General features: G+C 42.8%; 1 protein-coding gene across 8 annotated transcripts in view; it reads right to left on the bottom strand.

Moving 5' to 3' along the window:
* Nucleotides 1-20,537, bottom strand: part of LOC126262221 (uncharacterized) — a 499,774-nt gene that overhangs the window by 386,653 nt on the left and 92,584 nt on the right. The gene's annotated exons all lie outside the window — the stretch shown is intronic.

Below are 20,537 nucleotides of genomic sequence, written 5' to 3'. Positions count from 1 at the left end.
GAAATGTTTACCACAGCATATCAAAGGTCTTGTAAGTGATAAAGATCAGTTTCAGAGTTAATTAAAGAACTTCCTGAACTCCTTCTACTCCATCGATGAATATCTTCACAAGGATTATAGCTCATCACTCTGTCTGCCTAAGAATTGTGCAATATCCATGTATGTGAGTGAAAAATCCTTTCGACTCGTTCCACATCCCAGGGACTCCTCTCCAAGGGATCCATGGAAAACGATAAATGTAATGTAGACGACGCTTTTCCTGTTCTTTCCGTTCTGAGGAATGTGTAGATTGTACCATACCACCTTCGACAAGAACATATGCTACCCACATTTGCTCATTAATACACTCTAGTATTACAGCTTGTTCCTACTTTTTGTTACTATTATCCGTTCATCATAAGAATAAACGTGATGTAAACGAACACAAACGCGAAGACTGGCCAAAAGCCGCAGCACACGTACACTGGTGTTGTTACGCTTTTGGAAGTAGGTCCAGCTAATGTGTTAGATATCTTATTACTGGGTTACGTTAAATGAAACTTTAAGATATTCAAATGTATTAACAGCCATCAACGTTTCTCTTAATCAAGCTTTAGCTACGTAATTTTTATTTCAAAAAGCGTGTACAGTCACAGCCTCTGTAGCGTTGTGCTATGATTGTCGCCTGTTAATGCGCAGTATGAAAATGGCTAAGGCTGCTTTCTGTTCCGTAGTGAAACAGGCGCGTGTAACACGGTTAAAAAGTCCATAAATAGGCTGTTCTTAAAGTTTTTCATAAATTTACGGAGATAATTGACTTTGAAGTTTTCCCAGTGTTGTATATGCTGCAGTTGATAAATCCATGCTGAACATTTCGCGTAATCGGTAGCGCAATAGAATGTGAACAAGCGGTTATTCGTGCGTTGGTTCAAATCTCCCCAGTATCATTTTTTTCCTCGTTCAATTTCAAATGCCTACCTCTCGTAATTATAAAACTCCTAATTTTTTATGAATAATACACGTCGTCTTGTTTTTAATTACATACTTGACACGAAATTCATGTTTCCATTTCAAATACAAATTCTTAATTATCGATTTTTTATGGAAGACTTCATAAAAGTTGTTTAAATTAAGATAACATAATTTAATTTTTAACACAAAACTGACAAACCAGATCCTCTTTATTTGGACTATGTACACCGTTTAATAGCACAGAGGTACATTAGTATCGTAGAAATATGAAAAACAATCATTTTCACGGCATGGAGCACCTCATACAAATACTGCATTTTTACATTTGCTACTTTAAAATTACAATACGAACCCAACAGAACTGATCTGGAGCCAAGCTGCGGGATTTGGCCCGAGAAGTAACAAGACTGTCAAGGTGCCAGATGTAGTGAAACTAACGCACGCAGCTTTTTCATACGTCACTGCAGAACGCTGGCGGCATACAGAACGGCTCGTCATAAAAGGAGGCGAGAAAATACTGCGTCCGGTTGGCTTCGTGGATTCTGTTGTTGATAGGTTCGCTATCAACGTAGCAGGTGACACTTCCAAAACTGAAATGTATTTCTCGGATTCGGATAAAGAAGGAGCTAAGAGGTTACCAGACTGACTGTAAGTAACACCTTCAATGGCTTCAATATTTAACTATACAGTGAAAACCTTCAATGCCCTCTTACGTAACACACAGTGTATGCAGAAAAATTGCCCTGTTGTTAAGTCAGGAATTTTCATCATTCTTGTTTTTAATTACAATAGTACTTTAGCTAAAAAGATATGTGTTGCGATATTCGTCTAGCCGTCTAAGGAGCGTATTGTTGGAGATTTGCAGTGTATTATTTCGTTCTGCTTACAAATTAAATGGTGTTCGAAGCTATATTGCTCCTCTGCTCGTCTCTTTTTACGTGTGAACTGCAGCTGGCCACGTCACTGCAGGCTAGCTGTACCAGCTGACCGGCCACTGCTGTCCAGGTTAAATGCGCTGGTAAAGCTGTTGTCCCGTATTATCGCTAAGTCGATGTGCGTGTAACGCACAGCACAAAATGTACCCTTATTATCATACCTGTCAGTACTCTAAACAGCTTGGCTGCAGTTCCACGTTAAACGGAAATGAAATGAGGTTCCAGCAAACGCGAAAGAATACATAGTGCAATGTTTACATGAGATTTATTCTTATGATTAATGGACTATATATACTCTTAGATTCACCGTTCAGGCGCAAACCACACAGCAGACAGCTCTCACAACACGGGCAATTTTGGCGCTGACGAGTAAAACGAAAAGTATCACTCGTGACTGGCGAGACTAGGTACATAAAATGACAAGGGCGCTGCAGTGGACTCACTTGACAGGAGTACTCAAATGAAACATTAAATTTGGCTCGTGTGAAAGGGGCTTAAGAGAGCACACGGTCGCTTTGCAGCGCCGTAGTCGTTGTAGACCTGGCAACAGGGGTCAAGTGACCCTCTACTGACGTACGTCATGGAGGTCAAGTAGTGTGTACGTGCCACTCGTTTGTAGGAATTAGCGGAATAAGATGGATCGTCGTGGAGACGCGGCAGAATGGCAGAAAGGAATTATCGTGATCTCGTTGCCCTCCTCGGTTAGACACTTCGATCTATTTTGGAACGTACTCTCGGCTATCCGCCCGAGTGAGTTAGTCGAAATGCCGCAGCGTGTCTCAACGAGTGTCATTCCTATCATTTTCTGGTGAACGGATGGGAGTGACACTTATCTAAGCGATACGTCATTTCCTCAAATTCACCCGACTAGAAATGCGCTCGTGATTCCAAGTAGAGTGTTATGAATATAGTGATCACAGTCCCAAAGCTATACGTACACGGGAACCTAAATTAAAATTCCAGTTCCAACACACTGCAGAAAGAGAAACACTGTTCAGAATTACGTCAAATTTGAACGGCCGAAAATTTGAGCAATAGATGGCACTGTTAGCGTCAGAATATGCTGATCAACAGATGTGCGGCACACGGCTGTTCCTCCGTTCGAGTCCGTTATAAGAATGGTGACTGTGCGCCGGTAACCGCGCAAAAGGCACTCACGAGTATGGAAAAAATTGGTTCGATGTCTGCTAAGGATCTGGAGAAAATGGTTACAAAATTTGAGAAGACAGGTTCTTTTGAAGTGAATTGGATAGGTAGTTCATCCGACGTCTGTCGAAAATATGGTCACCATTGCAGGAGGGGTGGAGGAATGTTTATGCAGGACATGAAGAATTGCCCGAATGTTGGACACGACACGCCTGCGACCACAGTGAATAAAAGTCTACGAAATCTCCTGCGCTGCTATCCACACATAATCACCTATGTTCGAGAATTGCTTCCTGCTGATCTGCCAGCAAGACAAATGTTCGCTCTGAAATTTTTTGCCCGCATGAAGTGGACAATGAACGGCCATGCAACATTCCATGGACAGTCTAAGCCCATTTCAACTTCCAAGGACATGTCAATATGCAGAATTGAGGAACATGGGCAAAGGAAAATCCGTAAGCACATCAACAGGTAGCACTTCATTCTGCAAAGGTGGGTGACTGGAGCGGATTGACGTCATAGTTTATCGTAGCGTCATAGTTTATCGTAGGGCCGTATTTTTTCGAGGTGATGAGTCTTGCGGGCATTTTGCCTGAACAGTCAGCGGTAAACGCTATGCGAGCCTTATGCGCTTCAAAGTCATTCCATCCCTTCAACAGTGTGGATGTGTGGGTAGGATCATTTCTATGCAAGATGGCACTCCTATGCAAACTGCACAGCTACTGAAGCAGCTGCTGCATAGGCATCTTGGAAACGTTACAATTATCAGCCGTCATTTCCCTACAGCCTGGCCGCCCATATCATGTGATCTGGCTATGGGTTTATCTGAAAGCTGCTGTGTTCAGTGCTCCAATTACGAACGTGGCCGAATTGAAGGCACCCACTGCTTAAAGCATTTTGAACGTGACCCTCGAGACACTCCGATCTGTTGTGAAACACGCTGTTCCTCGATTTCAACTTGTGGCAGAAAACGGCGGATAGCATATTGAACTTGTCTTGCGCCCGTCTCACGACAATTAGAAGCACATGTCATTTTGCATGTTATGCCATTTTTGGCCGCAGGACAATTAAAAACCGATTTTCCCATTCGATGAGATATGACCCTGCCGTGATGGCTGGTCATAACTAGGTGCCACAAATGCTGACTGCCGAACTGGAGCAGTCATTCTTACGGATGGTGTAATGTACAATTCAAACCATAGCCGTCAAATTGCGAGTCATCTGTCATTTGTAGCTGTCACCATTTACGTTAAGACGTTTACAGCGCCATCTACTGGTTAAATTTTCGTTTTTTTCCCATGATGTTTCCCGCTGCGTCAATAATACGCTATTCGAATTCGGCATCATTCTGATCAGTGGTTCTCTTTCTATATAGTTTCCATACTGGAACTTTATTTATGGACACCATGTAGCATCACGGAGCCTTTTACCTGCTATACGACAGAAAGATAAAGGGAAGCCACTGATGATGGTGAAAGACCCGCCCCGAGAAGGCGAGTGTGATAACGGAGCCGCTTCCGGGACACAGGGCCGCTAGCCAGCCACGGATCGAATCCGTCTCGCCGGTTAACGACAAGGAATGATGAGCAGGCAAGCCTGGATGAGGTATGGCCACCAGCTGTCACTAACAATGCAGATCCGGTAGCAGAAACGGAAAAGGCAAAAGAAAAATAATAAGACTGGTGATAAAACTCCACTGTATATATATAACATTCTTCGACGAACTGAGATTACCACTACCTTCCTAACGTTTTAATAATGAGACAGTACTACTTTCGTAAGGGGGTCAGTGGTGAAGGTGGACGACGTTGTTCAAGAACAAATTAATCCGTACGGAACTTACTACTCTCACCTGGACCACGCGAGTGGTGTGAGAAAAAGCGCGAGGTGGTCATAGATGGAACATTATCGTACTCAATGGAATGACTGGAAAATTTCAGAGTGAAGACATTACTGTTCCTGAATTAGAGAATGTTTTGTCACCAGCCTTGCTGTGTACGAGAGCCTCTTTCGTAAGTCTTCATATAATGACTGTGGCTATTTCTCTTGGAAAAAATACAGTTTCTTTTAGCAGTCCCTTAGTTTCGCTGTGTTACGCACGATGTGTTTCGAGAAACTTCTCTTTTTTGAAGTGCTTCATACTTACTCTTGCATATTTGGTGAGCGACTTCTTCGTTCCCTCCAAGTGAAGTATAGCGTTGTGTATTTTACTTCGCCTTAATTTCAGCCTAAAGAGAGTGAAACAACTCAAGAGCCCTACCTAAGATCATAGAAGTCTGCATTACGACTATGGTAAAATGCCCTTGTGACATTAAATTGTCGCCGTACGAGTTCTTTTATTCGTTTTAAAGTTAAGTACACACAACAATAAAAAAAACATATTCCTCGTGCGAAACGCAAATACCGCCGACGACATATGAAAGTGTTAGCGTGAAGCATTTGACTACGAGAAAACCTCTTGAAAGGGGCCTAGCTTTATGTTTGAGAAATGACTGCAACGAAAATGGTTGAGTTTGTATGATTAACTTGTCAAAATCTGCAAGGTACACTCTAAAACACAAAAGACGACGAACCAGGGAGGAACTGTGCGAATGGTATGGAAATCGGTAGATATGTACATGAACAAACAAACAAATATTACAATTTCAGAAAAATTGCAAAATTTATTCAAGAGAAAGAGCTTTACAGACTGAGCAAGTGATCCACGTCTGGCCCTTATGTAAGCAGTTGTTCGGTCTAGTACTGATTGACAAAGTTGTTGGATGTCCTGCTGAGGGATAACGCGCCAAATTCCGTGAGACTGGCGTGTTAGATCGTCAAAGTACCGAACTGATTGGAGAGCCCTGCCCATAAAGCTCAAAACATTCTCAATTAGGGAGAGATCCGGCAGCCTTGCCGGCCAAGGTAGGGTTTGCCGAGCGCGAAGTAAAGCAGTAGAAACTTTCGCATTGTGCGGGCAAGCATTATCATGCTGAAATGAAAGCCCACGATGGTTCACCATGGAGGGCATCAAAACGGGACGTAGAACGTCGACGACATACGGCTGTGCTGTAAAGATGCTGTTATGAAAAGAAATGGCACACCAAACCATCTTTCTTGGATGTATGGCGGGCGACAGTGAGGTTTGTATCTCTCTGCTGGCTGAGGTATCTCCAGGTATGTCGTCTTCTTTGTTCATCGGGGTTCAATTCGACGACAATTCCACCCCAGTCAATGAGACACTATTGGCTGGAGATGCCCCAGACAGCGCTGGGATGCAAACATGACCGTCGCCCGCCATTCGGCCGGACAACCAGTAGTGATGGTCTGGGGTGCCGTGTCTTTTCATAGCAGTATCCCTTTGATTGTCATCGGCGGTAACCTTACAGCACAGCGCTACGTCGACGATATTATATGCCCTGTTTTGTTGCCCTTCATGGCAAACCCTCAAGGGCTTATGTTTTAGTAAGATAATGCCTGCCCGCACATGGCGAGAGTTTTCCACTACTTGCCTTCGTGCCTGTCAAACCTTACCCTGCCAGCAAAGCAATCTGATCTCTCCCCAGTTGAGAGCGTTTGGTGCATTATGGGCAAGGCCTTCGAAGTAGCTTGAGATTTTGACGATTTAACTCGCCAAATGGACAGAATCTGGCACGATATACCTGAGGTCATCCAACAACTTTATCAACCAGTGAAAAGTCGAATAACGGCTGGCATAAGGGGCAGAGATTGACCAACATATTACTGACTTGCTCAGTTTGTGAAATTTTTTCCACTGAATAAATCATGTATTTGTTTCTGAAATTGTGATCACTTGTTAGTACATGTACATCGCACCAACCGATATCTGTCCTATTCGGATACTAGCCATATTTGTAATTTTTCCATTTAAGAATGGTCAGTTTCCTGAACGATTGAAGTACTCAGTAGTAAGCCGCTTTATAAAAATGGAGAAAGGGATAATGTACACAATTTTAGACGTATTTCTGTGCCATTAGCGTTTGCTAAGGTTTTTGAAAAGATTTTGTAAGGATAATTGACCATTTTATTTCACATACTTTGCTATCAAATGTATAATTCGGTTTCAGAAGTGGTTTAACAACTGAAAATGCTATATTCACTTTTCTCTGTGAGGTACGGGATGATGTTTCGAAAGCTAGGCATCTTTTTTTTTTATTTAACTAAGGCATTTGATTGTGTTGATCACGAAATATTGCTCCAGGAGTTGGACCATTATGGAATACGGGGAGTAGCTCTTACGTTAATGACAGACAGCAAAAGGTCATTCTCCACAGTGGTGAGAATGGGCATATGTTTAATGAAACTGAACAGTTCAAATTTTTAGATGTTCGGTTAGGCAAGAAACTGTCGTGGGAAGCCCACCTTCAGGATCTTCTTCAAAGACTTAATGCTGCCATTTTTATTATTGGAACGGTATCTGAAGTAAGTGATAGTTCGACACGAAAAGTAGTCTACTGGAGTCACTCTTCCCATTCTCAAAGGCTGTTTTTGGCTCAAGAACAGGCGCTTCGGGCAGTAAGCGGTTTAAGTTTGCGAACCTCTTGTCGACCCCTGTTCATTAATCTGTGTGGTCTGACATTGACCTCTCAATACATATATTTTTTACTGTCGTTTCTTGTTAGCAATATCAGCTTATTTCCAAGAATTAGCAGCTTCCACTCAGTTAAAACTAGGCAGAAACCCAATCTGCATTTGGATCCCACTTCCTTGACTCTTGTGCAGAAGAGTGTGCAGTACACTGCTGCATCTATTTTCAATACGCTACCACAAGAAATCATTAATCTTAGCAGTAATACACGCGCTTTAAAATCTAAACTGGAGAGTTCCCTCATGGGTCACTCTTTCTATCCCGTCGAGGAGTTCTTGAAAAATTAAGCTGATTGCTGTGCATACTGTTATTTGCGTTTACATAAACTTATGGCTTATTTCTTCGGGTTCATATACATTGAATTTTATATGTTACTACTTTTATGTTGTAATTTCAAGTAGTGACGTTCCATGACCTTGGAGATTTGCTCCTCAATTTGGTGCTAATAAACTAGACGCGTAAAATAAAAATAAAGTTCCTTCGTGGTGCTTCTTTTTTGCCTTAAGGGTGTACTTTAAGCATTCATTGAATCAACAATTGTGATCAGTCAAACCACAGTGCAAAATTAGCAATTAATGGGGAAGGTTAAAATATCCGATATACGTGAACAGCGCACTATTCGGGGATTGTTATTCGCGAACATCTGTCTTTCCTTTATCAGCTCGGGAATAAAAGCTATCACTCCTGTGTATTACCATTAAAAATACACTGCTGGCCACCGTAAATGCAACACCCTGAAGGAAGCATCCGAATCAAGTGAAATTTACACCATGGGTTTGCAGCGATGAGATATGCAACTGATTAGAATTTCAGCGCAGACGCACATCACGCGCGCCTGTGGCGCCACCTCATAGCGCCATTTAAGGCTTGGCGATTTCGACGAGTGTACGTTCGGCACGTGTCTTTACCTTGTGGTTGTTTCACAAGACGATCAGTTATGCCTCGTAGACAACAGCGAACATCGTTTGATCAAGTATCCGAGTTCGACAGAGGAAGGATAGTGGCTTACCGAGATTGTGGATTATCATACAGAGAAATCGCTAGTCGTGTTGGACGAAACCAAACAACTGTAATGCGGATATGTGACCGTTGGATGCAGGACGGTACGACGGACCGACGTGGTCGATCGCATTCACCTCGGTGCACCACTGCACGTTCTGATAGGCAAATTGTGCGCATGGCAGTGACGGATCGCTCAGTGACATCCCGAACCATAGCACAGCACATTGCGTCTGTAACGCATCATCCAGTGTCTGCTCGTACCATTTGACGCCGTTTACAGCAGAGTGGTCTGTCCGCAAGACGTCCATTGCTTCGTCTACCATTGACGCAGAACCACAGACGTCTCCGTCGCCAATGGTGTGATGACAGACGGATGTGGACGGCAGAATGGAATGACGTTGTCTTTACTGACGAGGCACGCTTTTGTCTGCAGCACCACGATGGTCGGATTCGAGTGTGGAGACACCGTGGAGAGAGGATGCTGGACAGCTGCATTATGCACCGCCACACTGGTCTTGCACCGGGTATTATGGTATGGGGCGGTATTGGATATTACTCTCGCACGCCTGTAGTATGCATTGCCAGTACTTTAAATAGCCGGCGCTACATATCCGAGGTGCTGGAGCCAGTTGGCCTTCCTTACCTTCAGGGCTCGGCCACAGCCATATTTCAACAGGATAATGCGCGACCACACGTGGCACGCATTGTCCAAAGGTTCTTCGTCAATAACCAGATTGAATTGCTTCCCTGGCCGGCTCGCTCTCCGGATCTTTCGCCGATAGAAAACATGTGGTCCATGGTTGCTCAACGAGTGACCCAGATTACATCCCCAGCTGCCACACCAGATGATCTTTGGCAACGTGTTGAAGCTGCTTGGGCTGCTGTACCCGAGGAACACATCCAACGTCTCTTTGACTCAATGCCGAGACGTGTGGCAGCGGTGATCTCCAACAATGTCGGCTACTCTGGCTACTGATTCTGGCAGGAACCACATGTCACAGACGTCTGTAAACGTAATCATTTGATACTTGGTCAACATGTTATCTACAACATAAATTTTGTTGTGCTACCTCTTGTCTTTCTTGGTGTTGCATTTACGGTGGCCAGCAGTGTATTTGTGTTTAACGTCATTAGGGACTGAGTACCAGCTCGTACTGGAGAATGATGGAGAGAGAAGACGTCCGTGTCCTTTTAAGGAATCACCCGGATAACCTGCAAGAAATTGATAAAGAGCGATAGGCAGATCCCACATCCTCAGATTTCTGAAAACTATTTCATACAGTGCCACATTGCCATTTGTTAACAAAGGTCCTAGCATACGTAACAGTTCTCACACGTGAGAGCGGCTCTAGAAGTTCGTTACTAGTAGAGCCCAGTACGTTGTAACGATATCTTTGTTCACGATGAACATACGCCATCCAGGACGGGGTGCGCCATGGAAGTGCAGTAGGATCGCCCTTTTCCTCTGCATTCATATAGGTCTGTCGGATAGAGTCAGCAGCAATCTGTGACTGCTGCTGACGGTACCGTGTACGAGAATTTTCTTTTTAGTGACTCTAGAAGGATACAAAAAAACGTGGATGGAATTTGTTTTTGGTCTTACGTATAGCAGCTACCTCTAAACGGGAGGAAATGTTAATTAATCAGGGTGAGTAAGAAAAACAATCCTGTACTGTACGAATACAGTGTTAATGGTGTAATGCCAGACACAGTTACGCCGATTAAATATCTAGACGAAACGCTGTAAAGCGAAGTCAAACCAAACGCAATATTGGTAAGGACCGCGAATCATCGACTTCGGTTTATTGGGAAAATTCTAGCAATGTGTAGCTCATCTATAAAGGACACAGCATACAGAATACTTGTGCGACCCATTCTTGAGTACTGCTCTACTATTTGGAATCCCCACCAGGCCGGCTTAAAGAAAGGCATCGAAGCAATACAGAGACGTGCTGCTAGATTTGTTACACGTAGGTTCCGTAAACACGCAAATGTTACAGAAATGCTACATGAACTTAAATGAGATTCCTGGAGGGAATAATACTTTCCTTTTGCGAAACACTATTGGGTAAGTTAAGAGAACCGGCATTTGTGACAAACTGCAGAACGGGTCTACAACTTGCGAACTGCATCTCGCGCAAGGAATGCAAAGATAAAGTTCAATGCAGATACGGAAGCATAGAGACAATGGTATTTCCGTCGCTCCTTTTGCGAGTTGAACAGGAAACGGAATGGCTAGCAGCTATACATGGAATTACCCGCCACGTATCATATGTACGCAGATGTGGATTTCCATTAAGGGGGGAATAACAGGATGAAAGACGAAAATATTGCTCAAATTCAATTTTTTGTCCGTACTGGAACGTAGTGAACAAATGGGGTTTGGTGCAATGAATAAAGCATACACCGAAGTTTTTAATGGTACTTTTTACTGAAAAATATTAATATCTTCATTGTGTGATTGGGATTTTCCCGCGGTAGTCTGAAAGGAGGTAGATCGACGGTTGTCGCTCTAACTGCGGTTGTGGTTATCTGAAACGTGAAATTAACATATCATCCTAATACTTACAGACGTAATTTTAGTTCATCGCAGGGATTTGCATAAAAAATTGGCGAAATTATAAGTAATTGAAAAAACGTCCGTTTTTGGATCCCTCTTTTCGGTCGAGAAAATACTAAATATCAACATTAAAAAAAGTCTACGACGATCTCATGAGAATTCAGTTTGCTTCAAGGGAGACCAAAAATCGTTAAAATCGGATGAAAAGTGTGGGCGACAACAATGCCGAAAAACATGGTTTTGAGAAAAACGCATTTAAAGTTTTACAGGTATTGATTATGTGAAAAAGGGGACAAAGGTTAAAACTTATGGGATATCATCGATGCCTGATCCATAATGATTATCGCTCCGGCTAGTGGATGGCCGCTTTCTGCTACTTTGACCTGATAAGCCCTCATTTTCGTCGCCCAAGCCCTTTTAGTCGCTGAGCGCATCGCCCGTAGCGTCTATATCTATCTTCACAGAATCAGCGCATTTCATCGACAATTTGATTTCAAGGGCATTTGCCACGAGCATTAATGCAGTATGGCCTACATTGAATAGCAAAGTTGATAATGTCGTTCGGCTGGAAGTTATTTTTGGAGCGCATCACCAAGTGAGACTATTGAAACTTTCGTTCCAGGAAATACGTTTTACTCAGATTGGTATAAATAGGGGCGATGGCATCGATAACGACTTGTGGCAATGGGTTTTGTGTTTACAACTTTCAATTCACCGTTTGCTTTCGCGCTGCCAACTGCACCACGACTGCTCTCCAGAAGGACAGGAGTGATGTTGACGATCATCATCCGATCAACTTCTGTGAAATAGCATTACACATATTCTCAGCATAGTGCATCCTCAGCTTCAAAAGTATACAGATTGGTTACTTTGTGGAGCTCTCGCATAATATTTTGGGGAATAATTCTTTTGTATATACATTTTAAAAAAATTTCAAGTTTTTTCGACTGTCACCGTGTGGTTCATCGTTAGGGAAACCACGGAAAGGCTAGAGCTAGATGGCTCCACGGCGATCTCACTGTCGTCCGCCCCAATAAGAGTGCATTGCTTCACCAATGCGTCATTCCCCTCGGGCGAGTAGAAATTGTGCCTTTAACTCATTATACTAGATTCTGTCTATACAAGGGCGATGTACTTGAATACAATATTAAGGAACTGGAGGAGGATGTAGATGAAGATGAAATGCGAGATATGATACTGCGTGAAGAGTTTGACAGAGCACTGAAAGACCTGAGTCGAAACAAGGCCCCGGGAGTAGACAACATTCCATTAGAACTACTGACGGCCTTGGGAGAGCCAGTCCTGACAAAACTCTACCACCTGGTGAGCAAGATGTATGAGACAGGCGAAATACCCACAGACTTCAAGAAGAATATAATAATTCCAATCCCAAAGAAAGCAGGTGTTGACAGATGTGAAAATTACCGAACTATCAGTTTAATAAGCCACAGCTGCAAAATACTAAAGCGAATTATTTACAGACGAATGGAAAAACTGGTAGAAGCCGACCTCGGGGAATATCAGTTTGGATTCCGTAGAAATATTGGAACACGCGAGGCAATACTGACTCTACGACTTATCTTAGAAGCTAGATTAAGGAAAGGCAAACCTACGTTTCTAGCATTTGTAGACTTAGAGAAAGCTTTTGACAATGTTGACTGGAATACTCTTTCAAATTCTGAAAGTGGCAGGGGTAAAATACAGGGAGCGAATGGCTATTTACAATTTGTACAGAAACCAGATGGCAGTTTTAAGAGTCGAGGGACATGAAAGGGAAGCAGTGGTTGGGAAAGGAGTGAGACAGGGTTGTAGCCTCTCCCCGATGTTATTCAATCTGTATATTGAGCAAGCAGTAAAGGAAAGAAAAGAAAAATTCGAAGTAGGTATTAAAATCCATGGAGAAGAAATAAAAACTTTGAGGTTCGCCGATGACATTGTAATTCTGTCAGACACAGCAAAGAACTTGGAAGAGCAGTTGAACGGAATGGACAGTGTCTTGAAAGGAGGATATAAGATGAACATCAACAAAAGCAAAACGAGGATCATGGAATGTAGTCGAATTAAGTCGGGTGATGCTGAGGAAATTAGATTAGGAAATGAGGTACTTAAAGTAGTAAAGGAGTTTTGCTATTTGGGGAGCAAAATTACTGATGATGGTCGAAGTAGAGAGGATATAAAATGTAGACTGGCAATGGCAAGGAAAGCGTTTCTGAAGAAGAGAAATTTGTTAACATCGAGTATAGATTTAAGTGTCAGGAAGTCGTTTCTGAAAGTATTTGTATGGAGTGCAGCCATCTATGGAAGTGAAACATGGACGATAAATAGTTTGGACAAGAAGAGAATAGAAGCTTTTGAAATGTGGTGCTACAGAAGAATGCTGAAGATTAAATGGGTAGATCAAATAACTAATGAGGAGGTATTGAATAGGATTGGGGAGAAGAGAAGTTTGTGGCACAACTTGACTAGAAGAAGGGATCGGTTGGTAGGACATGTTCTGAGGCATCAAGGGATCACCAATTTAGTATTGGAGGGCAGCGTGGAGGGTAAAAATCGTAGAGGACCAAGAGATGAATACACTAAGCAGATTCAGAAGGATGTAGGTTGCAGTAGTTACTGGGAGATGAAGCTTGCACAGGATAGAGTAGCATGGAGAGCTGCATCAAACCAGTCTCAGGACTGAAGACCGCAACAACAACAACAACAACAACAACAACTAGATTCTGAAACTGACTTGCAAAGGACAGGTTATACTTTGGCATGTCTACGGATTACCAATACATAAAGGCAAAACAAAAGGTGTAGTCCTCTTGTGTAATGAGCTTATTAAATGACAGCAATATGATCAAACAAGTGTTACATCTAAAATATATAATATGTACTTTGGTAGTTAGAGATACTGACGCCACGAAAAAAAAAAAATCCACAACGTTCCATAAAAGGTGTTGTAGAATACAAAAATTCCTGAAGAACAAGAGAGCGAATTGTGGATACTTCGAAAAGGAGAAGCGTCTATTGTGTAGTCTACTCAAATGACGCTCCTTCGAGTTATAAAGGGATGCTCTAGAGCAGGCAGGTTCGAAAAGAGGGCCAACAACAGAAATTAGAAGTATATAGCATGCTGAGTAGGGATCGTACAGAAAACACTGGAGTGATCATCTAACACGTAGTTGCCAAAGCACATTCATTACTTTTATTACCTCATTTCCTAATCTAATCCCCACAGCACGCCCTTGATTTAATTCGACTACCCTGTTACACTAGGTTTACTTTTATTTTTATATTTATTCCGTAGTTCCATTTCAGCACACTACGCATTCCGTTCAACGGATTTTCCAGTTCCTATGTTGTCCCCGACAGTGCCATAACGTAATCGAGAACGAAATCTATTTCTTCCCCCTGAATTTTAGTTCCCATATCAAATTTCTCCTTAGTTTTCTTTACTTCTTGTTCAATGCATAGACTGGGTAACACAAATGTTTAGATATACCTCTCTTTTTTACTGGCTCCCTTTCATGATCTTTGTCTCTTAGAACAAAATATACACCATAATTTTTGACTGAAGGATTCCCATGATCTTGGGATAATGGATTCCCATGGTACAGAAAGAACGGTCCTGTTCAGGGTACAAGGAAAGTCTCTTCGTTGGTAGAAAGGTGCCCAAATATCGTGAGGGATTCGACGAATAATGTAGTATGCCACTAGACTATGAATAGCTTCGATTGGTGTCATTGCTGTCATTTACGGGTATAAAGGCACTTACGGCTTCAAATGTAAGCCTTTTAACCTTTCAGAGGTTTACGGACTGGTCGTTAAAAGCGAAAAACAACAAGACTGTAAAGCATAGCACTGAGCTGCCTGTTTTTATTGACGTTCTTTTGTAACACGTCAGCGGTAGTAGCACTGAACGCTCTTCACTGTGATTCTCGCATCGAAGCCGTAGGTACGTAAAAACGCGTCACGATCTAGAAGCGAAAGCTGTATGGGTAAATTTAACAACAGGTGGAAAGAAAGAAAAGAAAAAAAACTATACGATGTTCTATCCCCGAACATTTTTCTCCATTTTTACGATAAATAAGAAGTTTTAAGATTAAACTTTATCATTCCATATGTTCTTTATACATCATTTGGAGTCCAAGAAAACTCTGTAATGACGAATTAACACCAACTAGGATTTGCTTTGCTTTCTGATCGACAGGTACCACAAAAGAGGATGTGCGGGCAGGGGGGGTGGAAATAATGAAATTATCAGAATGTCAGAGCAAATTAATCTGACTGATCTGAAGAAGCCTCACTAGGAAATTTACGAATATGCGTCGCCCAAAAGAGAAAAATCGAGCAAAAACTCATTATCAACTACAACGAAATGCTACATTATACGATTATTTAATCCGTCCCTTGCAACTAATTCATTTGCTAAGATATTTAGAAAAAGACAAAAAATCAAATTACACTCCTCGCCTTTAGAATTAGGCCTGAAAGTACAGTACGTATACAGGTTAAGAAGAAATTCTCGAATGAAAAGTTATGCATAAAGACATTTTTCATCTATGGTCATCCTTACAATACTCTTTTGTGGGTTATTCTTTGAAAGGCATTAATTAAACGGTCAGATTGTCATCTGCAACTACCTGATACTTTTGTGAAAACCGTTGGCGAGTAACAAAATCACATTCTTTCACCGTGATTTCATAGCGCGAAAAAATTTGTCAACGTTGTGTGATTACTTACTTTCGTCGAACTGTCCTCGTCATCGTTAGTCACTTTCTTTTTCACAAAGGCTTGTAATAAACGGCATTTTGAAGTAGTTGCTGTCAGGGCGGTTTACTAAGCACCCTTGCTTGAAGATGACTATGTGCCCAATGTAAGTGTGAGCAACCATCGACTGCCGGGTTGGAGTCAGACAATGTCTATGCAAAATTTAAGCTGATTCGTGGGACAGTTTAGATTTGACAGCCATTCCACTTAGTTGTGTTGTCTTCAACGGCCCGCATCTCGTGGTCGTGCGGTAGCGTTCTCGCTTCCCACGCCCGGGTTCCCGGGTTCGATTCCCGGCGGGGTCAGGGATTTTCTCTGCCTCGTGATGGCTGGGTGTTGTGTGCTGTCCTTAGGTTAGTTAGGTTTAAGTAGGTCTAAGTTCTAGGGGACTGATGACCATAGATGTTAAGTCCCATAGTGCTCAGAGCCATTTGAACCATTTTTTGTCTTCAACAAGATGAAAGAAGTGCAGCACCATTCAGAGACTATTTTGCTTTTGGATGAAAATACGCGTGACGTGATGAAAGCTAAATTAGACGGTGTTTACAGTGACACTTCCCATCAGTGACGCAAGTTACACATTAGTACATCAACTTTCAAGGAGGCAATGCCCAGAATGTTGGGAAAAGTGTATATCCGTGAAACGAAAGTAAGTTTAAAAACAGATCTTTCGTCTTTGGAAAGAGAGAGAGAGAGAGAGAGAGAGAGAGAGAGAGAGTTGCGTCTTCAGATCGTGCATCGAAAACTGTGTTCAAATGGTTCTGAGCACTATGAGACTTAACATCTGAGGTCATCAGTCCCCTAGAACTTAGAACTACTTAAACCTCACTAACCTAAGGACATCACACACATCCATGCCCGAGGCAGGATTCGAACCTGCGACCGTAGCGGTCACGCGGTTCCAGACTGAATACTCTGAAGTGTTTGTGTAAGTGTACTCTACGTTATTTCTCTAATGCTCTTCGGGCGCAAATAACTTGCATCTATATTACCCTTTGTAAATTATGATTAGTGAAGTGCACAGTGATCTATGCACTAGGAATGATGGTATGTGGGTGGGACGCCTGGCATTTCGGCGCTTATCAGATGCCAATTTGGTGAGAGCAAATGCCAGGCACGTCGCTAAGCCACCTGCCAGAACGGTGACAGGTAAGCAGTGACATCCGCAGAACGCAGTGTGACCGGCAATGGCAATGGCGTTGCGAAAAGTTACGACTGCCTCCAAGGTTGAACAATAAAGTATGTTTAGCACTGGGCTTACCTGCTATTCGCTGTAACAAGCATTTTTTTCAACATGTAATTGGTTGAGATGAAATGCTTTAATACCGAACATGTGCCTGAGCACTTAATATAAAGTGAAAAAAGGAAAAAATGTAAAATCCTGCACCAGTCATAAAAACTGTGTGTGTGTGTGTGTGTGTGTGTGTGTGTGTGTGTGTGAGAGAGAGAGAGAGAGAGAGAGAGAGAGAGAGAGAGAGACTATGGAAATGCTACGCAGGATGTAACTAGTTCATTGCAAATTCGTAAAACCGGTCTAGCCTTTTTTTTAAATAGCACAAATTCACAAGAGGGAACCGATTCTCAGACAAGGGTTTCACTCAGAAAAAATAGGCAACTTTCTGTAAGTGACCATTTGCCGACAGTTACAGAGACCAGTACGAAAGCAGACTATACAAAAATTATTGTGACGCTCATTACCAGGCAGAGACAAGCCACTCAGTGGTAAGGTCAATTTTTAAACCCTTATAGTAACAAAATCTGCCACTATGCATGCAATAAATGAAAAATTGTCAGTGTGCGCGATTCCAACGATAATGAAAAAGTTTGGACTCCGGCCGAGACCTACAGAACACAGTCTACTACAGAGAATTTCTAAGAGTAAACTGTAAACAGACATTGTTGGCTTAACCTTTGTTGACAATTAACTTCTAACAACTAGCGGGCGGCTACAGTACTTTGAACAGTACTTTCGATGCCAAATATCCTTTTCTACATTAGTCTTTTGGTCTTGTCTAGAACTTTTCCCCTTCAGTTCCTAAATTTCATACCACAAGCTTCCGCTTGACAAAAGATTCCAATAAATCAGTTCTAAGATAAAATGGCTGAAGTTCCCTCTTTCTCTTAGCTGTTCTCAGCATTAACATAACACCCCCATGTTGGGTAATGTTTGAAGTCAGATCTGTCATTTTGTCCCTCCAACTACTGTAAATGCTGTCGCCATCTTCAGGAACCAATAGACAGCAATGGCCGCAGATAACTATCCGATGTGATTGTACCTAGGGTAGAGCTGGGCACTTTGTTCACCTCACGACCGTTGGTTTCATCGCTAGCGAGTTGCAAATAATTAGATCGTTAAACATACCTGATTTTATTTTACGAAACTATCTGAGCGATTCGTCACGAAGAAGAAAAACTTGTCTCTTAAAAGAAAGTACATCATTTACTTAAAACACTAACTGAAAATTGCTATCGCGATATGAAGAGGTATGTCAAGGTCTAGGAGGGAATTTAATTCATCTTGCCTGGCTGTAGATGGCACCACAACCGAATCAAGTGGCTTGCACTTCCAATCATTGCACAACCACGTCCACCAATTAATTTCCTGTGATTCTCAAAATAGGGCGTTTGTAGTATCATTTTTCCGCAACCAGCGTAGGAAATCTGAAATGTAGATGACCACGAAGATCTACACACACCAAAAGTTTCGCATTACCTCGGTTCCGAGAGTTCTGGAACCTGTACAGAAAATTGGAAGAGAGACGAACGTAAACATCATTTCTGCCCTTTTTATTGTTCATGAAAACCACACATTGCATGTTGTACCACCATACAGCGAGACCTTCAGAGGTGGTGGTCCAGATTGCTGTACACACTGATACTTCTAATGCTCAGTAGCACGTCCTCCTGCATTGATGCAGGCCTATATTTGTCGTGGCGTACCGTCCACAAGTTCATCAAGGCACTGTTGGTCCGGATTGTCCCACTCCTCAACGGCGGTTCAGCGTAGATCCCTCAGAGTGGTTGGTGGGTCACGTCGTCCACAAACAGCCCTTTTCAATCCATCCCAGGCATGTTCGATAGGGTTCATGTCTGGAGAACATGTTGACCAATTTAATCGAGCGATGTCGTTATCCTGAAGGAAGTCATTCACAAGACGTGCACGATGGGGGCGCGAATTGTCATCCATGAAGACGAATGCCTCGTCAATATGCTGCCGATATGGTTGCACTATCGGCGCCTTCCATGACCACCAGCGGCGTACGTCGGCCCTACATAATGCCACCCCAAAATAGCAGGGAACCTACACCTTGCTGCACTCGCTGGACAGTGTGTCTAAGGCATTCAGCCTGACCGGGTTGCCTCCAAACACGTCTCCGACGATTCTCTGGTTGAAGACATATGAGACACTCATCGGTGAAGAGAACGTTATGCCAATCCTGAGTGGTCCATTCGGCATGTTTTTGGGCCTATCTGTACCGAGCTGAATGGTGCCATGGTTGCAAAGATGGACCACGCCATGGACGTCGGGAGTGAAGTTGCACATCATGCATCCTATTGCATGCAGTTTGAGTCGTAACACGACGTCCTGTGGCTGCACAAAAAGCATTATTCAACACGGAGGCGTTGCTGTCAGGGTTCCTCCGAGCCATAATCCGTAGGTAGCGGTCATCCATTGCAGTAGTACCCCTTGTGCGGCCTGAGCGACGCGTGTCATCGACAGTTCCTGTCTCTCTGTATCTCGATGTCCGAACAACATCGCTTTGGTTCACTCAGAGACGCCTGGGCACTTCCCTCGGTGACAGCCGTTGCCAGCACAAAGTAACAATGCGGACGCCATCGAACTGCGGTACTGACCGTCTAGGCATAGTTGAACTACAGACAACACGAGCCGTGTACCTCCTTCCTGGTGGAATGACTGGAACTGATCGGCTGTCGGAACCCCTCCGTATAATAGGCGCTGCTCACGCATGGTTGTTTACATCTTTGGGCGGCTTTGGTGGTATCTCTGAACAGTCAAAGGGACTGTGTCTGTGATACAATATCCACAGTCAACGTCTTTCTGGGAACTGGGGTGATGCAAAACATTTTTTGATCTATCTATATTGTTCTCTGGCCGTTCATGCGTCTTCCTCTTTACGGGGAAGTATTTCGTCTTGGAAGTTAACACGACGCAGAGTGATAACGATTTGTTTCGACATTACTCTTACATAAAAAGCGACGCCATTATAGTCTGAGGCTATTTGGGAGGCTATTATGTTAAAATATTAATCAATAACGTACATACCCAGTATTGTGTTCCAAGAAGACCTAAATAAAAACAAAGGGCATTCCATATCTATCGTATCTTAGGTGTTATCAGAGAGGCATTTATGGCCCACAGCATCTCGAGTCGATGAGTTTCGATACTACACCCTGGTCAAGCTGTAGCAGAGACGAAATAATATTCTAAATTGGAAAAATATTACACGGATAGCACAAGTTCACACGACGGATGAACTGAGCAGCACATGCGATATTTTAACTCTGCATCGCAGAAGGATGCAAGTAGCTTTCTCAGTGATTGGTTCCACACCAGTTAATTTCGCAGTCAGAGAGGGGA

Source organism: Schistocerca nitens, chromosome 6 (genome assembly GCF_023898315.1).
Source record: "Schistocerca nitens isolate TAMUIC-IGC-003100 chromosome 6, iqSchNite1.1, whole genome shotgun sequence".
Taxonomy (NCBI): Eukaryota; Metazoa; Arthropoda; class Insecta; order Orthoptera; family Acrididae; genus Schistocerca; species Schistocerca nitens.
Note: the sequence above shows the minus strand (reverse complement) of the source record. Positions and strands in the feature narration are given on the sequence as shown.